The sequence below is a fragment of the Vicugna pacos genome, chromosome 28 (assembly GCF_048564905.1).
Source record: "Vicugna pacos chromosome 28, VicPac4, whole genome shotgun sequence".
NCBI classification, from domain to species: Eukaryota; Metazoa; Chordata; class Mammalia; order Artiodactyla; family Camelidae; genus Vicugna; species Vicugna pacos.
The window spans coordinates 15,999,652-16,022,642 of NC_133014.1; the positions used below are offsets into that span (position 1 = coordinate 15,999,652).

Consider the following 22,991-nt stretch of genomic DNA (forward strand, 5'->3'; position numbering starts at 1 on the left):
ACATTGTTCCATTTTAATTTTTGAAAAAAACACATGTAGATTTTGTGTACTTGATTATTACATTTTTCTATCATTTAGATTACTCTTAACAGAACACAAATTATGTGAAAATCTTTACTATAATAACATAATTTGTGACTGTGCTGAAATGAAGGCAAGAAAACAAATTTTATGCAAAAATATACCATAGTTTGTACACATGACTTTATTGTATTATGTATGCAGCCCATCAACAGAACACCCAACTGAACAGCAGTATCTGAAGTCAGTTGACCTGGAAATTTTGCTGACTTTGCATCATAAAAATAATCTAACACTGCCTGTATTTTTCACCAGTGTGAAGCTGAAATATGTTTGTCAAGGCGGGAGGGCAGAGCATGCACATTTTAATGGACAGTTTGTCAGCCTGATTCACAACTTTAGTATTTAGACACAGGGCAGGTAAGCCTCCAGTGAACGCCTGCTCCGGGGCCACAAACACTGAGGTACAAACACTAAGAGCCTGTCCCGTTTCATTGCAGGAAGTCAGATCAGCCACACGGGACCCATTCATGCCCTCCTAACGGTCAGCAGAATAGGGGGCCTGACGGTAGGACGGTGAAGCCAATGATACGTGTGAAGAGAGATAAAAGACTTAGGTGTCAAACAAGGCAGACTTACCCTACCCGTGATGACTTGGCCCCGTACACATACTTACTCCTCCTCATGAGCTAGAACCCCAGTGAAACGTTCGCTCTGAGGTTAGTATCAAGCGCTCCCGTCTCAGACGCCGGAGGCCGCGCTGAAATGAAAGCCCCAGGTCTGCCTCCCCATTTATCTGTCTCTGAAGTCTTACTTCCTCTGTCCTGCAAGCCTCCACCTTTGTTTTTTTCCCTCCTTTCTTGCGTGTTCTATCTCCTTTGTGTGTGCCGGGGAGAAGGGGTGGGTAAGGTACTGGGGAGAGTTGGAAAAAGAGATGAAAACAAAAATGAAGAATAGGGAATTCTTCTGCAAGGATAAAATCTGATTGTGCATTGTAATTTCTGCACTAGAGTTTAGGTAAATTGCGAAGGAGGCTAAGATTTATTTTAAGATGCCTCTCTTGACACAGATGAACTTATTTGCAAAACAGAAACGGACTCACAGACACAGAAAAGAAACTTAAGGTTACCCGGGGTCAAAGTGGGCGGGAAGGGATAAATTGGGAGTTCAAGATTTGCAAATGCTAACTACTATATATAAAATAGATAAACGACAAGTTTCTTGCGTAGAGCACATGGAACTATATTCAATATCTTGTAGTAACCTATAATGAAAAAGAATATGAAAACATATATATACATGTGTATGTATGACTGAAACACTGTGCTGTACACCAGAAACTGACACAACAATATACTTTAATTTTAGACAGACAGACAGATAGACAGACAGATAGCGATATAATCGTATGACCCTTGCCTATTAATAATTAATGAGTAATTCTCAGGGTCACCTCTCACTTAGTTATACCCTTGCCAACCTTTGAGAGAATTTTGAGTTACGAGTTCAGGTATTTCCTTATCTCCACAGTTAGAAGGAGAATTTAGGAGATTTATCTAGCAAATTTAGAAACTACAATAAGACGTAAAGTTCTCCCTATTATTCTAGAGCAGCACATGGCTCCTGTCGGGGGCAGTGGTGCTGGGAATCCTGTAGTATATGAAACACCAAGTGGAAACGCTCAAGGGTGAAGACAATGAAGAGAACAATAGAAAATGACATTTGTTTGTTTTCAAAATACAAAAACCGTTCCACATGCTTTCTCCCTCTCTGCTGTACCTTAACGGGCCTCAAGTTTCATTTTTTAAAAATACTAGAACTTCCCCTTAAATTCCAGTACGATTTGATTCTTTGTATTTGCCAATTTTGGTTTCAGCCCCTTGAGAAATGCTAATACCAGTGGTGCCACAGTCTAAGGCAGTCACTCTATTCCAGCAACATGGCTGAAAGAAGACAAATTCAAACAGAGAATAGATAAAAAAATTCAGATAGATATAATGGTCTGCATCCTCTATCACCACAATTCCATAAAAATGCAGAATCTTTAAAACAGAATGTTAAAAGATCCAGGTCTTTAGCTGTTGTCAGATCTGCTTCCTAAAGTGTCATTCGTGCCTCGTCGACCAGACCGAATGGCTGGAACCCAGCACCGTCCATCTGTCAGCAGCTGCCGCCATCGCTAGGTCTCTCCTAAGAGCACTGCCCCGTCTCAAGCAGAGCTCCACCTAGACGGCCTGGCAGTACTAAAGACACAGTCCTGTCACAAGGGACGGCTCTGAGAGATGCATCAATGACACACTTCATGGCCCATGTGACTGATGCCAGCTGAACCACAGGGAGTAATTCGTCTTTGAAAGTCACAAATGTCCAAGGTAAGAGGAAATGGTTCCCCTGCCACAGGAGCTGAGGGACCAATCCCTTCTTAGCAGAGCAGGGTGAGCGTGAAGGACAGCATAAGGCACAGAATACCTGAAATCAGGTGTCATAGGCTTTATGCAAATTGAGTATCGTTTTGTTGGGTGCACTTCAAAAAAAACGAATGTCCCTATTTTGTGGATATTCGATGACTGAATACATATTTTAAAATTCAGTCTTAGTGCCCTGTTTGCTCATATAACCACACCTTATTCTCACAGCCACCTCCCGAAGCTCTCTTAGGAGTGGTGCCTTCAAATCCTACTCACACTGATTACTCAGACCCCAAGTTCCGCTGTGACCCCATCCTCGACACACAATGACTAGAACAAGGTTGTCCCAGTTACTTCCTACTGCATTAAAAACCAACACACACACAGAGAAAAACCCATTTCTATTTTCCATGACTTGGGGTGAGGAGTGGCAAGGGTCCCCTGAACTTACACACAGTCACATTCAACCACAGGACCCGCTGTGCCGGAGGCTGAAAACACCCTCAGCTCACGTTTAGCAATCGGCACTGGCTGCTGGCTGGGGACCAGGGTCGGCTGGGGGCCAGGGTTGGCTGGGACGGCTCCCTCCTTTTCCTGTTTAGTCTTTCACCTGGGGGCCTTCGTGCCTTGGTCCTCAAAGGTCAGCATTATGACAGGACAGAACGGAAAGCTACAGAGCGTCTGCAGACCTGAGCGCAAAACTCACTCGCCAGCCACAATGTGCCAGTCAAAGCAAGTCTTAAGGTAATTCCGGATTCCAGGGGTGGGGAAAACAGACTCCACTTTCCGGTGACAGACGCAGAGGAGCCACCCTGCAAAGGAACAAGGAAGGACTGGGCGTGGCCACCTTTGAAAACAACAGTCAAGGGGTTGGCACCTCACCCAAGCCTCATCACAGCGGCCCAGACGCTGTCCTAACTCATCCAAGGTCGTGCAGCAACACTGCCTCTCTCTGTGCAAACTCAGATTGCATCCCCCTCGTTAGTGCTTTGTGGACAGAAAAACAAAAGAGGGTTGTGAGTATGAAAAAAAAATACGGCGCAGATCATAAAGGGACTAGGCTGAGATACAGAGGGAGACTCGGGGCATCTCAGTTTTTATTCCCAGCTTCCCCTGGGTGCCTTAAGATCCTCCTTATCCATAGGACACCTTCCCTCTTGCTGAACCTAATCTGGATTGGATTTCTGTCACATGTACCTAAAAAACAATCTTTAAATATGGGGAGGGTCTAGCTCAGTGGCAGCATGCATGCTTAGCAGGCACGAGGTCCTGGGTTCCACCCCTATACCTCCATTTTTTAAATTAAATAAATAAATAGATAAATAAGCCTAATTACCTCCCTCTCCAAAAAAAAAGAAAAAAAAAAACAAGCAAAAAAATTAAAATTAAAATATTTAAAAAAATGTTTAACCCAGACAGATATACATATACATGTATGTGTTATATGCAGATATATATGTTTATCTATATTTATGATCAATATATTCATGGCATTTTCAGTTTATAACATAGTGCTGTTCACTCTGATTTTTCTAGTTTTCCTGGCTGTTTCCAACTCACTGGATGCCTTTTAAAAAAATGTTGTTCCAATTTATTTTCTGGAAGCAAATGGCGTTGGAAGGCTTATGGGAAAGAAAAGCGTTAAGTAAGCAAGCTCTAAACCCACGTATTCCCAGAGTGATAGAAAGTTCCTAAAACAGTACTTCATGTTTGATAGACCCACGAAAAATGCTACATGTAGGTTTCTGAACATTTTTACAGAATTCATTCTATGTTATCAAGGGTCTAACAGGAGTCTGCATGGCTGCTATTCATTGAGTACATGAAAACGACCAGACATTCCAGGCCAGCGTGATGCTTATTATCAAGGTAGAGCGCACGTAAGCACGCGTGTGTCATGTATAAACACCAAAGCATTAACTGCTGGAACAGGTATGCAGCCAGCTGGCACTTGGTCCATAAGGTCATTCTCTGCTGCCTCCATCCTTTGAGAGCATCACCTGGACACGTGGCCACCAGCCAAGTCTTCACTTCCCAGCATCCTCTGCCCTTCTGTAATCCTGTCATCCGGTTCTGAAAAACGGGGTTTGAGTGGCTGAGATGTGTGCCCTTAAGACTACTAGGTCTGTGTTCCCCTGGCCTTTGTCCCTCTTTCTGAGGTGCACTGGCTGAGAGAGGAAGGGGCAGCCACCTGGACCAGGAGGTGTAAGCCTCACGCTGAGGACGGCGGAGCTGCCCGCCAGACCTCGACCCCTCCCCCCCTGCACTGTTACCTGAGAGAGAAAGCAGCTGCCTGGCTGTCTGTTTAGGGCACTGGATGTCTGTGTCTTTCGGTTACAGCAGCCTAGCACATTGAATATTAACAAGAGCGGTCCCTAAGTACCCATGGGGGTTGCTTCTAGGATGCGTTGAGGGCACCAAAATCCACAGGTGCTCAAGCCCCAAGTTGCCTTCCACATTCATATCCATGGTTCCACCTCCGTGGATTCAACCAGCCATGGATCACGTCGTACCACAGCACTTACCAAATAAAAAAAATCCATTAGTGGACCCATCAGTTTAAACCCACGTTGTTCAAGGGCCAACTGTACTGTGACACGACGAGCTGTGGGAACGCAGGTATCTGGAGGGCTGATCCTTCACGGGGAGCGGTTCAAGGTGTGAGGGGACCTGGTAAGTGTAGTTTCCTTAATATCAAACTGATTTTCCCTTTGCACCCCCAGGGTTTACCCCAGCATCTGAAATCTTGTAGGTAGTTAATAAACATTAGTAAAAAGAAAGGAGAAACGAAGAGAGGGAGGGAAGGGTCATGGAAGGAAGGGAAAGACAGAGAGGAGTCCCAGCATTTCAGAGGACAGCGAGTGTTCTCTGCCCCCCTCCCCACCCCCGCCACCGAAAAACAGCAGCAAACTATTATTATTATCACCATCATCATCCACTCAGGCAACAGCTCATTGTAAGACAAAGCATATGAAATTGTTGCATCTTGTAATGTAGTATTTTTATAAAAATGTGGTAATATTCATAAAATTCATTATACGTACTTAATTTATGTGAAAAAAGGCTCAAAGAGAATTCCGTTTAGAGCAGCGTGCCGTGTCAACTAGCAAGATAATAGCTTCCAGTATACATGGCGCTTTTACGCTCTAAGTTTCTACCATCAGCTTAATGAATGCTGACTTTTTAGGACATGAAAAGTCAGATGCCACCTATGAGAAATGAGTTTGAGAGAACAGGATCAATTTTTAAACTAGGTTTTATCTGACACTCCTTGGTATTTACCCAGAGGAGCTGAAAACTTGTGTCCACACAAAAACCTGGACACGGAAGTAACCAAACAGTAGGCAAATGAATAAATGAACTGTGGTCCATCCAGACACTGGAATACTATTCAACACTAAAAAGAAACGAGCTATCAAGCCGTGAAGAGACACGGAGGAACTTTAAATGTGTATGGAAGTGAATGAAGACAATCTGAAAAGGCTACATCCTGTCTGATTCCAACTGCAGGACATTTTGGAAAAGGCAAGACTGCAGAGACAATAAAAGTATCAGTGGTCACTGAGGAGGGAGGCGAGAGATGTCAGCGGAACACAGAGGATTGTCAGGGTTGTGAAATATTCTGAATGGTATTATAATGATGAATATATGTTATTATACATTTGCCCAAATCCGAAGGAGGTACACCAGCAAGAGTGAATCCTAATGTGCACTGTGAGCCTCGGACTTGGGGTGCTCATGACGGCTCCGTGCAGGTTCACCCTTGGTTACAAAGGCACCTACCATTCTGGTGGGTGATGTTGATAATGGGGGGGTGTGCATATGGGGGGCCAGGGGTTCCATGAGAAATCTCTGTGCCTCCCTCTCACTTTTAGTGTAAACCTAAAACTGCCCTAAAAAACAAAGTCTTATAAAGAAACAGGTACAATCCACATACCTTCCCACCAGAATTCACCACCTAATAGGTGGCTTTATTTGGAGAAACAAAACAAAAGCAGTCCCGGCTTTCAGTGACAAGAAGCTGGCTGTGATTAGAAATTTCACAGCGTTCGAAGTCACTCAGCGCAAGCTGGGCTCCATCCCTGCTCTGCCCCGTAGCCAGCACTGTGCTCGGTCGCCCTCCTGAGCGCTCGGCAATGGCTTCTTCATTTGAAAACACAGCAAGGCAGATGCACGCAAGCAAGGGACATACTCCCCTTACTTTACAGTGAGAACTAGGTTTGAAACCAGAAGCTGAGGGTGACCAGCCATCGTAACCCTGGCGGGTAAGTTCTCTGAGGCTGCCGCTCTCGACTACAAAATAAGGCCCAGGTTACTTAACTTACCGAGAAGTGTAGAAAAGGGCCAATGTATCGCTTTCAGAAATCAGAAATAGAATGAGTAATTTTTGATTATTTTCATTTTCTCTATATTAATTTAAAACGTGTTGCTCATATTTCGAAGATGATAAATGTTAACATTAACATCTGCCCTGGTAACATGGAGCAGTTTTACGGACACTGACTATGCCCGTCTGCCTGCACACAGTGTTCCGACGGTCAGCCTGTCCACCTTCGGCGTCATCCCGTCCTTGGGGAGCTCACTGCTTCGGCCAGCTGACAAGGACTGTAACCTGCACTGTGTGTGTCTCCGAAGCACTCGACTGTCTCTATTTTTTTTTCCCAAAATGATGTGCTTCCAATGCTTTTGGTATTGACCATTTGGTCTCTTTGTTCTATTTCTTTTTCTGCAGTTTAGAGGCCATGAACAAACATAACGACAAATTGTTAGGCACTCAGAAGATGAAACTATTCTCCTCTGAAAAACCTCAGACTCCAGACAGGGTTGCTCTGATTCAGCATCCTTGATACTCTGGACCAGATCGTCCTGTGATGTGCAGGCTGCCCTGTGCGCTGCAGGAAGCTCAGGGGCACCCTTGCTCTCCACCCGCTGGGTGTGAGCAGCGCCCCCTCCAGCCTTGACAGCCAGAAACACCCCCAGACACTGCGCACGCCTCTGGGGGGGAGGGGCAGACCCGCCCACTGCCCAGACCTATTCTGTCCAGTAAGGAGACTATTCAAAATTAAATTAAATTACAGGAACTTAAAATTCTAGTTCCTCACTCACACTAGTCACATTTTAAGTGCTCAGTGGCCGCAGGTGGCTAAGTGGTGACTGCATCTGACAGGACAGATAGAAAACGTTTCCATCACTGCAGAACTGCTGAAAATCAAAGGCTATGACAAAAAATGAAAAATAACAAAGGAAATAAATACTAATGGCACCAGTATTCCAGGATCTCCTCCTCCAGGGAACTTCTAATTATTCAAAAGATCAGTTCAAATTTAGTTTCGCCCTTAAAGGCTTCCTCAACTCACCCGTGGATAAGCGTTTCTAAGGAGCTTACTCCCGCAGTTCAAAATGTAACCAGCGCTTAAGGAAAACTGCAAACCAAACCATCACTAGAGGAGGCACAGTGACGGGCTGGTTAACCTCCACTAACAGCTGGACGAGGAAGGAGCGTGCGAAGAATCTGAACAGGCACGTAATCCAGGAACGTCTGCAGTCTCGACCTCGTATAAGACCCTGCTGTTAAAACAGCCGCAGGATGAAAATGCTCAATTGACCTTATGGAGGGTCTCGCTTCCTCAGAATCAGAAGTGGCCCGCAGGGGTGGCCAGCTGCCATCACCCCGGTCCTTGGAGCATCCCAGCCAGTTGGCCCAAGGGACATTGACTGATTAAAGGGCCCTCCAGTTTCAAGATCAAATGTGCCCTCAAACTGGCGAGATAACACAAGGCCACATTTAACAATCCAGAGGACCCGGACAGATATAAATCAAGATTATGGGGTGCTCATCAAAGGGAAACAAGGATCCTACGAAAGAAACTTTCAGAACATTCACATGACCTAGGTATGCCCAGCTTCACAAAAGCCCCAGCTGGGCTCTCACTGGCTGCGTGTGACTCGTGTGTGTGTGTGTATGTGTGTGTGTGCGTTGGGGCTGTGTCTGTGTCTAAAGCTTCACGTTTGCTGAATCTCCTGGAAACATCACTAATGGTCTCTCTCAAGCCTTAATCCCCAAATTGAAGCAAATGATACTTCCTTTCATGGCTGACAATTGTAGGCACGTGGCGCTACTACAAACTCACTGATTCTGAAAGTGGTTATTGAATATCGACCTGTCTGACATAAGGCTTCAGGCTGGATTAGGTCTCAGTAATGAAATTCATTAAAAAAAATAAGTTCCTATTAAATGTAAGAACATATGTACTGGGCATTGGAAGTGTACACAGATAAGAACATTCTCAGAGTAATTATAATCTGGGAATGCTAGAAGGGCGAAAATGAGCAAGTACGCCAGAAACATAACACCAACGGGACAGAACGCACACTGTCAGAGCTGCAAGGTGTCTCAGCTGGGCCCAGAGAGGACGCTCGCATCTCACTGCGGACATCCAGAAGTTGCTCTGGAGGTGGTCTTTAAAGCACACGGTGAGGATGAGGCAGGATTCCACCGCACTCCTGTGGGAAGAAACGCTGCTTGCAGCCAAAGCCGGCCTTTAATGCGGAAGAGATGGCGTATGTTCTTCGGTGCGCGGCACACGCTCGGATGCAGGGACAGATCTCACTGGACGGGCAGCCTAGGAGCTAAGTGACGGCTCTACGCGTCTCTCTCTCTCCTTCTCTTACATACAAGACTTTTACTCAGTGTGTGTATGGAATTCATATTTCAACAAGTTCCCCAGGCAATTTTTAATGCATACTGGAGTCTGAAAACCACTTCTGTAAAAGAATCTATGAAAACATGGAGTCAGGGAATGCAGCTAATTTGCAAGATGGTTTTTGGGGAAAAAAAAGTGACATGTCTCTGAGCATGAGTAACAAAGAGGTGAGGTACTCTTTTCTTCTCCTGTAATTTTTAAAAAAATAAACATCACTTCAGCCAACGATCAACAAACGTTCACTGAGACAAACACTGAGCTAGGTACTTGCACACGTATGTCTTCATTTCGTCTTCACCACACTGTGCACAAGCGTATCTCTGAGGGTAAACTAAAAGCCCGTTGAGTCTTCTTGTTGAAGGACGATGAAAGAAATAGTTCTGATCCTTAATTTCCAATTCCTTTTTCTACGCTCTACCATAACCTCTAATTATTCCTGCTTCTATACACATGCCTACTAGACACCAGAGACACCACAAGAGGACCTCAAAGCAAAGCCACCCGGCTTCTGCTCCAGTCTGGGGCACATCCCTTCTTGGCTTGGGGGACCACACGTTAGCCTTTCTGTTACCCTTTAGCCTAGACAGACTCTCTGGTCACCTCGTGCCCTTACCTCTAGGACCACCTTCTGGGAAAAGGCTCCGCTAACATCCTGGTCTTCAGTTCCAGGAAGGGGCTGTCTAACCCGCTCACTTCCTTCTCCTCTCCCTGGACCCCCTCCGTCCCCAGAGCCTGCTCTGAAGCCTCTGAAGAAGCAGTAAGGCTTTCCTTGATGGGCCCTCAGACTCGTTCAAGAATGCAAATCCGGCCTTTGTTTCTTACAGATGAGTTCTCTTTGGTTCTTACAGACGCAACTTTTTGAACTTCCATTGTAACATTCAGCCCGTCACGGCTAAGCCACCACCCAAAACTTCAGTCATTTAACGTGGCAAAGGTTTACTTCCGTCTCCTGCCGCAGTCGCAGTCCAACGAGGGACACGTGCGGGGATGGGGAGACCTGATGGTTTAAGGACCCAGACACCTGTATCGTCAGAGCCTCGCACTGGCTTATCTTCATCCTCCAACAAGGAGGCTGGAAGGCAGCGGACGGCACGAGGGCTTCAGGGACCAGGAACAGAAATGCTACGCATCGTGTCTGTCAGCACTCCGCTGACTGGAGCCCCGTCTCACGTCCTCAGCTGCCCGCAGAACAAGGTGGTGAGCGCAGCTTACTTTTACGCCAGGAGGAAAACAAAACAGCTCGGCGAGCAGAGTCTGCCGCTGAATGTCAGCAGCATTTATTTATCTATTTTTTAGTGTACGCGTTTATTTATTTATAAACTGACGTATAATCAAGTTTGTAACATTGTGTCAACTTCGGGTGCACAGCATAATGTTTCCATCACCCATATACACACATATACTCCGTTTCATAGTCTTTCTCATCACAGGTCACTACAAGACGCTGAATACACCTCCCTGTGCTCTACAGCAGGACCTTGTTGTTGAATGCCATCAGTACTGAAGGCTGCTGTTACGCATCTTAAGTATAAATCACCGTTCCTTTACCCACTTCATTAGCAGTTTAGTCTGCTGTGGGTTGTCTGAGTCATACTAGTGATGCATACCTTTCCAACAGCATTTTTGGCCTAAATTGTTCAGTTATTAGACTTCAATGTATGTATACATGTCTGCTGCAATTTGAATATGACTCCACATACTTGTTGCTAATGTAACACACACAAAATGTTTTTGTTGGTTGAATGATTACTTCATTGGTAATATGTTGCCAGAGCTACTGAAATAACTGGAAACATGGCTAAAATAAGTAAAAAACCAAGGCTACTGTTATCTTTAAGTTTCAAAGATAAGATATTTAACACGAAACCTTGTTTATTAAGGGTGATTCATATACGGTGCTAACCAGCATTTATTATAAATTGTTCAATGAATTCCTCTCCAGTATTTGACAACACTGAATTACACCTTCCCCACTGGACAGCAGGACCTGGGAGTTTAAGTTAAAGTGTCCTTGGTCCCTCCTGTGTGGACCCACTAGGACTGTCACCTAATTGTGTAATTGTGTGTCCCCAAGGATGCCACTGACCCACACATCCTTGAACCACCTCACTAGTCCTATTCTTTAAGGGGACGGGTAAGTGGATGGGGTGAGATGCCGCCTTAATCCGCGCCCTGATGCATTCCCAGGAACCACACAGCCAACTGAAGCTTTTAAATACGGATTACATCAATTTGATTACTTCATACTAAACAGTACAGAACAAAGAGTGTCCCACGTGAGAACCCATCCTCTAGCCCTGATCCTGCTCTCATGCGTCGTGAAATCTAACGCACGTCTTAGGTGGCAATACCGAGGGGTCAGATTCCTCATCTATAAGAAACAACGCAACCTTCAAGTTCCTTTTCCGATCAAACATTACATGACTCTGCGACCGCGGCTTTATTGTAACACAGATGGATGGTATTTGATTGTACTGGGTTTGATGATGACCTGCACAGAAATGGGAAAATGATGCTTCTGTGCAGAGATGTTAGAAAACTATATAAGAAATAATAAGTGGTTCAGTATGTCTAATGCATCACTTAACTTTTTACCTTGCAATGCCCTTTGAGATAAAGGGGAAAGAGCGGATATAAACAGACAATATTGATAGTCAAGGTGAAAAAAACCACACAAGTAATAAATACCAAAATAGTTATTTTCCTGGATGGAAAAAGCAACGGAGGAGAAGCTGCACAGAAAGAAGCTGGGGATCAAAGCGTGCAATCAATTCAAATCAGTTTCTCCTGCGTGAAAGAAAAATGTCAGGGTCTGTGCAAGATGACTATAAAGTTGAATTATTCAACAAAACAAGGAGGAAGCATTGCAGCATCAATCTTATTCCACACCCAGAAGAGCTGGCTTGAGCTGATAACTTATTTTCCTATAAAGAAATATAAAGTGAACATGATAAAGAAAACAGACCAAAAATATTAGGGGTACAGTTTTGATCAAGATGGAAAAAGAAGAGAAGAGGCGGATTTTTACTGAAATTTTCCATCTCAAAACTGTCGAGTAGGACTGTTTAGAAACAACGGAAAGATAGAAAAACTTATGCGAGTAAGACTCCACAGATGACGGGGACAGAAGCACTAGGTTAAAGTTCTAGGAAACTAATGGCTAATCCTGCAAAAAGAGTTTGTTCCAATCTTTGAAAGCATTTCTAACGTACTCTGGCACTCTTGGAGCAGGAGAGAGTCATTTAGAGTCAAAACAAACAACATACAATGGTGTGGATACATGAGTTATAGACAACTGAACTGCATCAGAACCAGACCGCAGACCATCACTATTACAGACATAAGATCTTTATCATCCCTACATTATATGGATGTAAGGTCTTTATTATTAACTTCATGGAACTGCACATGTCAGGATTATCTTTTGCTTAAATGCTGAACATGGGGGTAGAAAGAGCAGAATACAATCTACTTTAGTGATTATCTTCATTTGCTTGAGTGAGAGCACCACTGATGAAGTGTAAATACAAACTAAAGATGCTGGTTTTTAACCAGGTCTTGTCTGAAAGCTGCAATAAGTAGGTCAGTTACTGTCAAGCTATTTATAATACTTCTTTTGGCTTTACTGTCCAAGCTCCAGAACACTCTATGCAGACCGTACCTTATTCTGAATTGAAAAAAAAAATCATGAAATCTATTTGTTGTCCTCAGATAACAAGCCCCAAACAATGTAAAGATCTGTTTCCCAATATTGAGTTAAAAGACTATCTTCTTGAATAACGCTTCTTCCTCGGCATTTCCCCCCACAAAGTTTTCCTTGGCACTTGCCTTGTCTTCACAACTAGAGAGGAAGCTCATCAGGGTCTAATCATGTCGGGGGTGGTTAATCAGAAGCCAACGCAGGCGATCGACAAGATGAAAAGGCGTCCTAGAGAATGGGAGGAAATATTTGCAAACCGTACACCTCACAAGCGGTTAATATCGGAAACACACAAGGTGCTCGCTCTGGCAGCACACACACCAACACTGGACGGACACAGAGGTTAGCGTGGTCCCTGCACAAGGACGGCATGCACATTTGTGAAGCGCTCCATGCCTTGGAGGGATTAACAGATACAAACTCTGTATACAGAACAGACAGACAAGGTCCTCTGTACAGCACAGGGAACTATATTCAATACCTTGGAATAGCCTTTAATGAAAAAGAATATATATATGTACGTGTGTGTGTGTGTGTGTATATATATATATATATACACACATACCTGAATCACTATGCTGTAACCAGAAATTAACACATTGTAAACTGAATATACATCAATTAAAAAAAATTAAACGAATTATACAAGGAACTCGTATAATTCAATAGCAAAAACACCAAATAATCCAGTTAAAAACGTGCACAGGTCCTGAATAGGTATTTTTACAAGGAAGACATACAGATGGTCAACAAGTGCATGAAAAGATGCTCAATATCACTAACCATCAGGCAAACCAAAACCACAATAAGACATCACCTCGCCCTTCTCAGGACGTCTGTTATCAAACAGCCAAGAGATCAGTGCTGGCAAGGATCAGTCTGTGATGGAATAGAATTCATTCTTAAAAAAAGGAAATCCTACCATTTGCAACAACATGGATGAACTCCGAGGGCATCCATGCAGTGAAGTAAGTCAGACAGAGAAAGACAAACACTGTATGATCTCACTTACGTGTGGATTCTCGGAAAGCCGAACTCATTGCAAGCAGATTAATGGTTGCCAGGGGTGGTGGAAATAAGGGTATGTTGCTGAGAAGGTACAACTTCTGGTCGTAAGAGGAATGCATTCTGGGGATGTCAGGAACCGCGTGGTGACTGCAGTCAACAACACTGAACTGCACATGTCAAAGGTGCTAAGAGAGCAGATGTTCAATATTCTCACCACAACAAAAATAACAAAACACTAATCATATGAGGTGAGGGATGTGTTAACTAACTCTATCTTGATAAACATTTTACAGTATGTGTGTATCAAACCTTGACACTGTGTACCTTAAACTTGCACAATGTTACATGCCAGTGATGTCTCAATAAAGCCGGGAAAATGTTTTTTAAAAACCCAACACAGGGCTGTGCATACTTAGTCTTAATTCTTCTTCCTCTTTTTTTTTCCAAACAACAAGATCAAAATATACGAGATATTAGAGAATAATTCATTTGAAGATACTGTTTCTTAGATGAGAAATTAAGACCTGAGATGAAAAGAAAGAAACACAGCTTAATTAGCGATGATGCCATCCTGCTGCCTTTCTCTCGTGGAAAACAGCAGAACGCACTGGAGCGCTCAGGCGTTCACTGCGCCAAGAAGAGCCACCCCGTCGTTCAGCGCTGGCGGCATGGGATGGAGACACACTAGTTATAACAGTGACGCTTATATTTTCAACAACGCATTTCAGCTTCATTATGTAATATTACAATGACTCCTGCTATTTCAATGGAAGCCCACACAAAACTAGGTCAGTATTTTTTCACTGTGATATTTAATAAATTACCAAAGCAGTAAGTTCATAAAGCGTACAATCGGATGCAAACCAGTTAGTTTTTCCTCTGCCTATACTAAAAAAAAGATCATATTCTAATGAATGTATTGATCTTTCATCCCTTAAATACCCTCATATGAACTTTATAATTATCATAAAAGGCAACAAATTGCAGCCCACTGAAACAGAGTGCACATTTTAAGGGCTTTTTAAAAGGCAATGCTGTTAAGTACTTTTATGCTTTAAAAAGACAACCATACTTGAGCTCGGATTTTATTCCATCCATGAGAGCACAAAGAGTACCAAAAAAATGGCAAAAACACTGAAATACATTATTTCAACAGTACGCACGGACTTACACAGCATCAATTATCTTTAGAAATTCAGAACAGAAGGCCAGATTGGCTTAATAGCACCAACAATTTTGAGTTGTTCTTTTTGGTTTTTAGGAGCATTTTTTTTAAGTAGCATTTTCAAATGATTTCATGCCAACAGTTCATTAAAGCCTTACAATCATTCACATTGAAATAAGAAATATAACCCGAAAGCATGGATTTAACCAAAAACAGAAAAATGTACCTATTTATTTAGAATATACAGCTTTTCAGCTTATCTTTAGTTTCATGTTTTTAAAAGCCATGTCTTTATAAAAAGCAGTTGAAGAGTCACATTCAGTTTGAAAAGTGTTCCATGTGTCCGTAACTTCTTTGATTTTGGCATTTATCTAATTCTTAAAATTTTGGGATTCGATGGGACTGGTATCAGTGTTTGACAAACAAGAATTCTGACACACAATGGCTGGTTGTACCAGGTGGCTTCTGGCAGAAGCAGCCCCTCCCTGGCCCCCCGAGCACATATGAGAAGCCACAGGACACCTCCATCCGGCGTCGGTAACACCGAGCCCCATCTGGTAGGTTAAGGGTCTTTCAAGAGAAATTCAGCACCAAGGGGGAACATGGTTCCAAAAGAAAGCTGATAAACACTGCATAACATGGAGGTTCTAAGGAAAACACACGAACTCACATCTACATGTAATTGTTTCAAATTCACAAAGAATCATTTGGCAACTGTTGCCCAAAGTAACGATTCGTCTCATGTATCAATTTGCATTAGTCTAACGTGTCAATGATCACACTGATCTATCATCGTGGCCAAGATACAGCACCCAGATATTTAATCAAGTACTAATGCGGGCTTCTGGGGTCACGGCATTTGGCAGATGTGTGAAAACTGACAATCAGTTCACTCTAAGTAAAGGACATCACCCTTGGTAATGTGGGTGGCCTCATCCAATCAGCTGGAAGACGTTAATAGCAAAGACCACGAACTGCTGAAGGAGGAGGAATTCTGCCTCAAGACTCCTGTCTGGGTTCCCGGCCTGCTAGCCTGGCCCACGTGCCAGTCCCCACAATCATGTGACCCAATTCCTTAAAATAAATCTCTTAATACATGTACATACATATCCTACCAGTTCTGTTTCTCAGCAGAACCCTTCCTGATAAGCGTACCCTCTCTTTTACTTGGCTTATGGATGCCCCTCACCCACCAAATATGTATGTGTGCATGTGTGCATGCGTGTGTGTGCGCGTGTGTGTGCTACTTTGCTCTTTATGGCGGGGTTGGGAGAAAGGCCTTTCTGAACGAGTGTTTTAAATTAGCATTTACATAATGCTTACTGTGTGTTGGTCATTGATCTACACACTTTGCCTATAGTAGCAACTACCACATAAAATAGGTACAAGCATTATTCCCATTGCACAGATGAGGAAACTGAGGCCTATGGGAGATTAACTGACATCACACAGTCAGCAGCCAGCCTCCGGAGCAGCGCTGCTGTGCTGCCTTAGCACGGGTGAGCGTAGGGTGTGTTTTGGAGTCAGGCTGCTCAAGCTAAACTACGGCTTCAGACGTGAGACAGAGGGGGAGGGACAAAGCAGAACGCACGCCGCTGACTTAAGCAACTGAGCTGTTAGTCCCACGTCTAAGTGAGGGGTGGGGGGAACTAAAGAAGGCTGTGCTTGGTTTGAGTGGGAGCAGTATTACAGAGATGTGTCTTCAGCCAAGGCCCAGAGGTAAAAGGTTTAGAGTCACACAGAGCATACAGAGGGGGCTGCCGAGGAGAGAAGAAAGGAGAGCCCAGGCCTGGGCCCCGGGACACGCCAAAATTTAGAATCTTAAGCAGACGTGGAACCAGAAAGGGATGGAGGAAAGGAGATGCTGTGAGGCCAAGGGCAGTGAGAGAAAGGGGTGGCCCCAGAGGGAGGGGTGGCCGTCAACTTCAGATGATGCTACTGGGAGGCAGGGCAAAGCTGCAGAGAGAGACGGCCAGACACGGCTGCACCCAATGACTGACCAGAGCAGGTCCCATGGGGCGGTCAGCCTGAGAGCCAGAAGGGTGCAGGCGAGAAGGAGAACACTCAGAGACAGCAAATTTATTATAAAAATTCACGGGAAGTAAACAAGTTTCTACTGTAGAGCACAGGGAATTGAATTAAATATCTTACAGCAACTTATAATGAAAAAGAATGTGAAAAGGAACACACACATGCAATGTATGACTGAAGCATTACGCTGTGCACTAGACATTTACACAACGTGGTAAACTGGCCAAAAAACATTCATGGGAAAGAGACTTGTGACAGAGAGAGAACAGCAACACGTCCACGGCGGACTGAGGCAGTGGCTTCACGGGTGCAGGGACTCCCTGTGCAACTGTCCACCTTTGCTCTGCGTGAACATTTTCATAAGGAAACGATGGGGGGAACGCATGGGAAATACGGCCATCAAATTCAGGACTGTGGCTCCCCGGCCACGCCGAGCAGTGGGAGCAGGAGGGGAAGGAGACACGGACTCCGAGGCCGACCAAGGCAGCTCGACTGCATGGACGTGTCGTTTCCCAAGCAGAGGGGTCGGCGCACAGGGCTCCTGGTAGTCCCCACGTGCTTCTGTCCATATCACATTGCACAGTGAGAAGAAAACTGACCAGCGGGGAAGGAAACTGAATGGGTGGGTGTGAATTACTCTTTGAGAAGTTTTGTTTGAAAAAAAGCAGAATAACGGGGTGGTGGTGGGAGGGGGTCTGCAACTAGGTGAGACTTTCCGTGTGTTTCTTACCCGACTGTGAGATTTGCTTGTTGTTTGGACTGTTGCAGTAGAAAGGAAGAAACTGGTCACTCCAGAGTGGGATGACCACCCAAGTCACGTCCTCCAGAGGGTGACAGGGCAGGAACCACGAGCTCCAGTGGAGGGACCAGGCCTTGGGGGATGAGTTTTTGACTCATGGGAACAAAAGAACAGGTAAACAGCATCAGGCAGTGACTCTTAGAAAGAAGTCACTCACCTGTTGCTTTTCTCTCCAATTTAACAGGAAGCCCATTATCAGCTGCTAAGGACGAAGCTGTCCGTCCGCTTAGCCTCACCATGACGGGACCGCATCGCCACGATTTAGCGTGAGGTCTGGTTTCTCCACATTGCCTGGTGTGTCACCGCAGAGGGCGTGCACTTGGCACGATTCTGCGTGGCTTTAGCAGCTGTCTGCCTTCCCATTTATTTTCTTTTCCAAAAGCATGCTCGCTCAGTCTCAGCTTCAGAGGGATCCACTGTTAATGAGGACGGCCTGGGCAGCATCAAGCTGCTGGCATGTATCGTAATTAAGGCTGCCTCTCTGAATCAGCTTCATTTGGGACAATTTTACCCTGTTGTTACTCAAGACGTTAATGTCAAATGCCTTTTTGATTGAATTACAGACTTAGCTATTAGGGGGGAAATGCTTGCTAACCAGCTTCCTCGTGTGTGTGTGGTAATGGGGAGTACTTCCTTTAGGCATGGTTGGGGTCAGAAACTCAGATGAAATGAAGTTTATTTAGTGATCTTCCTGAAAGAGTTTTTAAAATTTTATAATGAAAATATCATAAAACACTACATTTAAAACTGGCCTGTTAGAATGGATGGACCTGGAAACTATCATATTAAGTGAAGTGAGTCAGACAGAGAAAGATAAGTATCATTTATTGCTTATATGTGGAATCTAAAAAAAAAAAAAAATGACACAAATTATATTTACAGACCAAAAACAGACTCACAGACGTAGAAAACAAACAATGGTTACCAAAGGGGAGAGGCTGGGGAGGGATCAAGTAGCGGTTGAGGATTAACAGACACTCGTTACTACTTATAAAATAGATAAACAGCAAGGACCTACTACAGAGCACAGGGAACCACATCCAATTTCTTGTAATAACATATAATGGGAAAGAATCTGAAAAGAAAAAACATATGTATGTATATGTGTAAGGGAATCACTCGGCTGTACACCTGAAACTGACACTGAAAATCAACTGCACTTCAATAAAAAAAAGACAAAACAAACAAACAAAAACACTGGTCTGCGCTAAACCTAAGAGCCCACTCTGTCGTGCAGTTGCAGCAAGAAGCAGAACACTGATGTTACAGTGAAGGCCCTGGCCACCAGGCTTTCAGAGCCCGCAGCTGCTCCGTCTGGTGCTAAGCATCCTGTCACGCGCTCACGACAACAGTCCTGGAAGAGTGTGTACGATGAGCTCCACGTGCCCGATGCAAACCCTGGAGCAGAGAGGATGAGTAGCCTGCCCCCACGCCACACGGCGCATGTGGCATGAAGACGGCAGAGCTGGAACTGAAGTCTCAGTCCGCTGCAAAGTCCCTCGCCCCCACGTCCCGCCACGCCCCTTCCTGCCGCCTGGCCCACCCTGGGGTGGCTCAGGATGAACGGCACGCCTGGGCACCCACGTGTAGGCGCATGAGCCATTTTCCTGGCTCCTCTCGAATCACTGCCATTGTTTTTTTCCTTCTTTTCCACGGATTTCTATTTTCTTTCTTACTGTGTTTTGTATATCCGTGCAAGCCTCTTGAAATCTTTTCTGTGAAAGGCAGGAACAGTTTTACTGAGGCTGGACCTCAATAAAAGGTATTAAAGGCAATAGTTTTGAGCTGGCAATCTTTTACACTAAATTTCCCATTTTATTCATGCAGATGTATAATTTACCACTCTTTGCGAGGCAGTTTAAGAATACTTCACCATCCACACTGCATTGGTCCTTCCCGCTTTTGCTAAGCACATACGCCTAAGGGCTAATTATTATGTATTTTTTCACTACTGTGCTCAGCTCAACTAATGATGTATCACACTGGTTCATTAATTGTTAGAAATGTACCAAAATAACATCAGATGTTAATAACAGGGAAAACCAGGTGTAGGGTTATGGAAATTTTCTGTATTACCTTTGCAAATTTTCTGTAAATCTAAAATTATTCTGAAATAAAAAGCATACATTTTTAATAAATGCAACAAGGTTTGGTGATTTTCTAGAGACAGGAGTTTCAAATCAGCGGGGTAAATCCCTAGGACTGAGACTCATGGGTTGTATGGAAATTCTATGTTTAGTTTTATAAAAAACAAAACGAAACAAAAAAAACCACCGAACTGGCTTCCAAAGTGGCTACACCACTTTGCGTCTGAATGAATAAGAATTCTTACTGTTCCACGTCCTCCTCACCAGCGTTTGCTGTTAATTTGGGGACGTCATCAGTTCTGGGAGGCACATAGTGAAATCTCGTTCTTGTCTTAATTTACACCTCCCCAGTGACAAGTGATGCTGAACACTGTTTCATGTGCTCATTTGCCATCTGTATCTCTTCACTGCGGACCTGTCTGCCCAAGTCGCTTGCCCATTTTGGAACCTGGTGGTTCCTTTTCTTATTGTTAAGTTTTAAGAGCTTTTTATATATTCTAGATACAAGTCCTTTATCAGATACGTAACTGACAAGTATTTTCTCCCTGTCTATGGTTTTTCTTCTGCATTCTCTCTCACAGAGAAAAAGGTTTTAATCATAGTTCAACTTATCAAATTTCTCTTTTATTTATTATGCTTTTGGTAGTTCCATTTTTAAGCTGCACTTCTATAAGCCCCGCTTGGTTTGTTTCATATGGTCTGTGTCGTATCAGAATGCAGTGTTCCTACAGGCAGAGAACGTGTTTCCTTTCTTCTGCATTTTACATATTCAGCCCCCAAAAGCTCATACGCGTAACAGATACTCAATAAATGTCCGTCAGATTAGTCAGTTAATGCACACGCAGCTCTTTCAGCATCTTATCATCTTACATAAAACACGGGTAAAAGCACTTGGATGGCCAACAGAATGACGCTGAGAGAATATACACGAGGTGTATTACAAATGGAGCAACAACCGATAAATGGAACCTGCTGTTTGTTTGTTATTCTTGCTGAAAGATTACGGCATTTTCAGAAACCACGGGCTCCAGAAAGAGGGGTGAGACGGAAGAACTGTCTCCCACTGTCTCCCAGGATGTTGTAACAAGGGCCATAGACAGGGCTCCAGGCTGACGTGAGATGCTTCTGGTCCCTCGCCTGGTGCAAACTGCTGCACAGAGGTGTGTTTTATTCAACAAAATATGCAACAGGTGAAACTACTGCAAACGTTAAAATCTGCACAAGATGAATCGTAAGATGTATGCGTTTTCACGCTTACGTGTTTTTTTCTTCATTTTAATCATTTTTGTCGTTGTCTGTACCGCCAGGTTTTTTAGTATTCTTTAAACTTCTGATATCAAAATTTCAGAAAATTTATGTCATTCCTGGATGGCATGATTTTCAATGGAAAAAAGACTTAAAGTGATTAAAGATGGTGTGTATAAAGACGTAATAAGCTTGGGCTATTAGCAATTCTCAAGTTTTGGAAGCATAAGATTCACTTGCAGTGCTACCTGGAAATACGGCTTCCCGGTGGTCACTCCAGCCACACTGAATCTAGGTTTGTGGCTAGACCCAAGGACAAGAGTCTTTATGGACCTCTCCCATCCTCACCCGGGGGATTCTGAGCCAGGTGGTCTGTGAACTTCACTCTGAGAACTGCCTGTGAAAGACGCCTCTATAAAGGAGAGGAGGAGGCGCCCGGGGAAGGACAGTGAACAGCAGCGCGTGGACACAGGGACCGTCCCCAGACCCCTGCCCCGCTGCACCCCGAGACTGAAGACATGCCCCCCGGACCAACGTCAAGGTCTGCCCCTCCTTGATGTAATAAACATGCACTCTATTAACAGTATTACTCGGGTACTATTATTTAGTGAAGTAAGCAGCCGAGTCCAGGCTGGAAGAAGTAAGACGGGCAGAGAGAGGTGAGTCCTCTTTCTTACCGAGTCTTCCCTCTCAAATCCCCATTTTTCTGTCCTGGAATTCGCTTCTCCTCTGAAGCTGCGCCCCTAGCCCTCCCACCACACAGGAGTGAAATCTGAGCCAACGACAACAGGATCGCACGTCCCAACACAGGAAGTGCCACCTACCTAAGGGCAGCCAGCCAGCAGCCCAGCGCAGACAAGGAAGCTCAGTAGCTCTAGGAGACACGAGGATTCAGGATGCAAAGAGCAGGGTCCCACAGCAAAGGACCCTGAGAAAGAGGACAAGTGGGGGACTCTGGAATCCTTGCAAAAGCACCCCCGCTGCTTCTCCTCCTTAGAGAGACTGACTCTGGAAAGTGGGGCAAGAAAGAGGACACGGCCGTCCTTCCTCCCCCACTGCGCTGCTTTCCATATCAGAGGGCGGCGGGAGGAGGACAGGCAGGGCCACTTAGCATCAGGAGCTTCTCGTCCACGGACGGCCTGCACCAGCTCTCAGATGGGGTGTCACGCAGTTGACAGCCCCTGGGGTTTCTGCTGGATAACGCACTCCACCAGCACCGCATCCCAACCCCAGAGTGGGTGGGGAAGGAGAAAGCCGCCAGGCCACCCAGTCACCTCAGAGACGTGAGGCCACCTTTCTCCCTCCGTCTACAGCTCTGCCTCAGGCTTGTCTGTCTCTACCCAGTGGTCATCAGCGACTCGGTAAATACTGACTGGGTGAGAAAGTAACAGCGATGGGACAGCTGGCATCAGCACGTCACTCCACATCTGACGCTGTATGAAAACAAAGACAATCCTAGATGAGCAGTGAAAGCTTAGAGCAGCTGTTTGATTCAGGAAATGGCTCCACGAAGAAGCCACTTCTTTCGTCTGTACCTCTGGTCATTTTGCTCTGTGACCCCCTCTTAGACCTGGGTTAAGGCCATGCACGTTTCTGTCCACACCCTCGCCTGGCACGGCTTCTCGGCCGGGCCAGGTCTTACCTGTTCCGATGGGTCATGCCCCAGACAGAGTGGGCTGTTGCCTGAAGACAGGAAACCCAGGCAACGGCCCCAAGGCCTGCGGAGCAGCACGGGAACCAGGGCTGCGTCCCACCAGTGAACGGGTCCCCTGACCGAGCAAACACGAAAGGCAGCGCCTTCCTTTCAAAGGACGGCTTCCGGA

General features: G+C 44.8%; 1 protein-coding gene and 1 non-coding gene across 5 annotated transcripts in view; one reads left to right on the plus strand and one right to left on the minus strand.

Annotated features, from left to right (window-relative positions):
• The window catches only part of CTNNA2 (catenin alpha 2), a 933,346-nt gene that overhangs the window by 721,816 nt on the left and 188,539 nt on the right, over positions 1–22,991 (minus strand). The window lies entirely within an intron of this gene.
• LOC116285936 (U6 spliceosomal RNA) lies at positions 13,130–13,233 on the plus strand. The gene has a single exon (XR_004195704.1). It is a non-coding gene; the product is annotated as a U6 spliceosomal RNA (small nuclear RNA).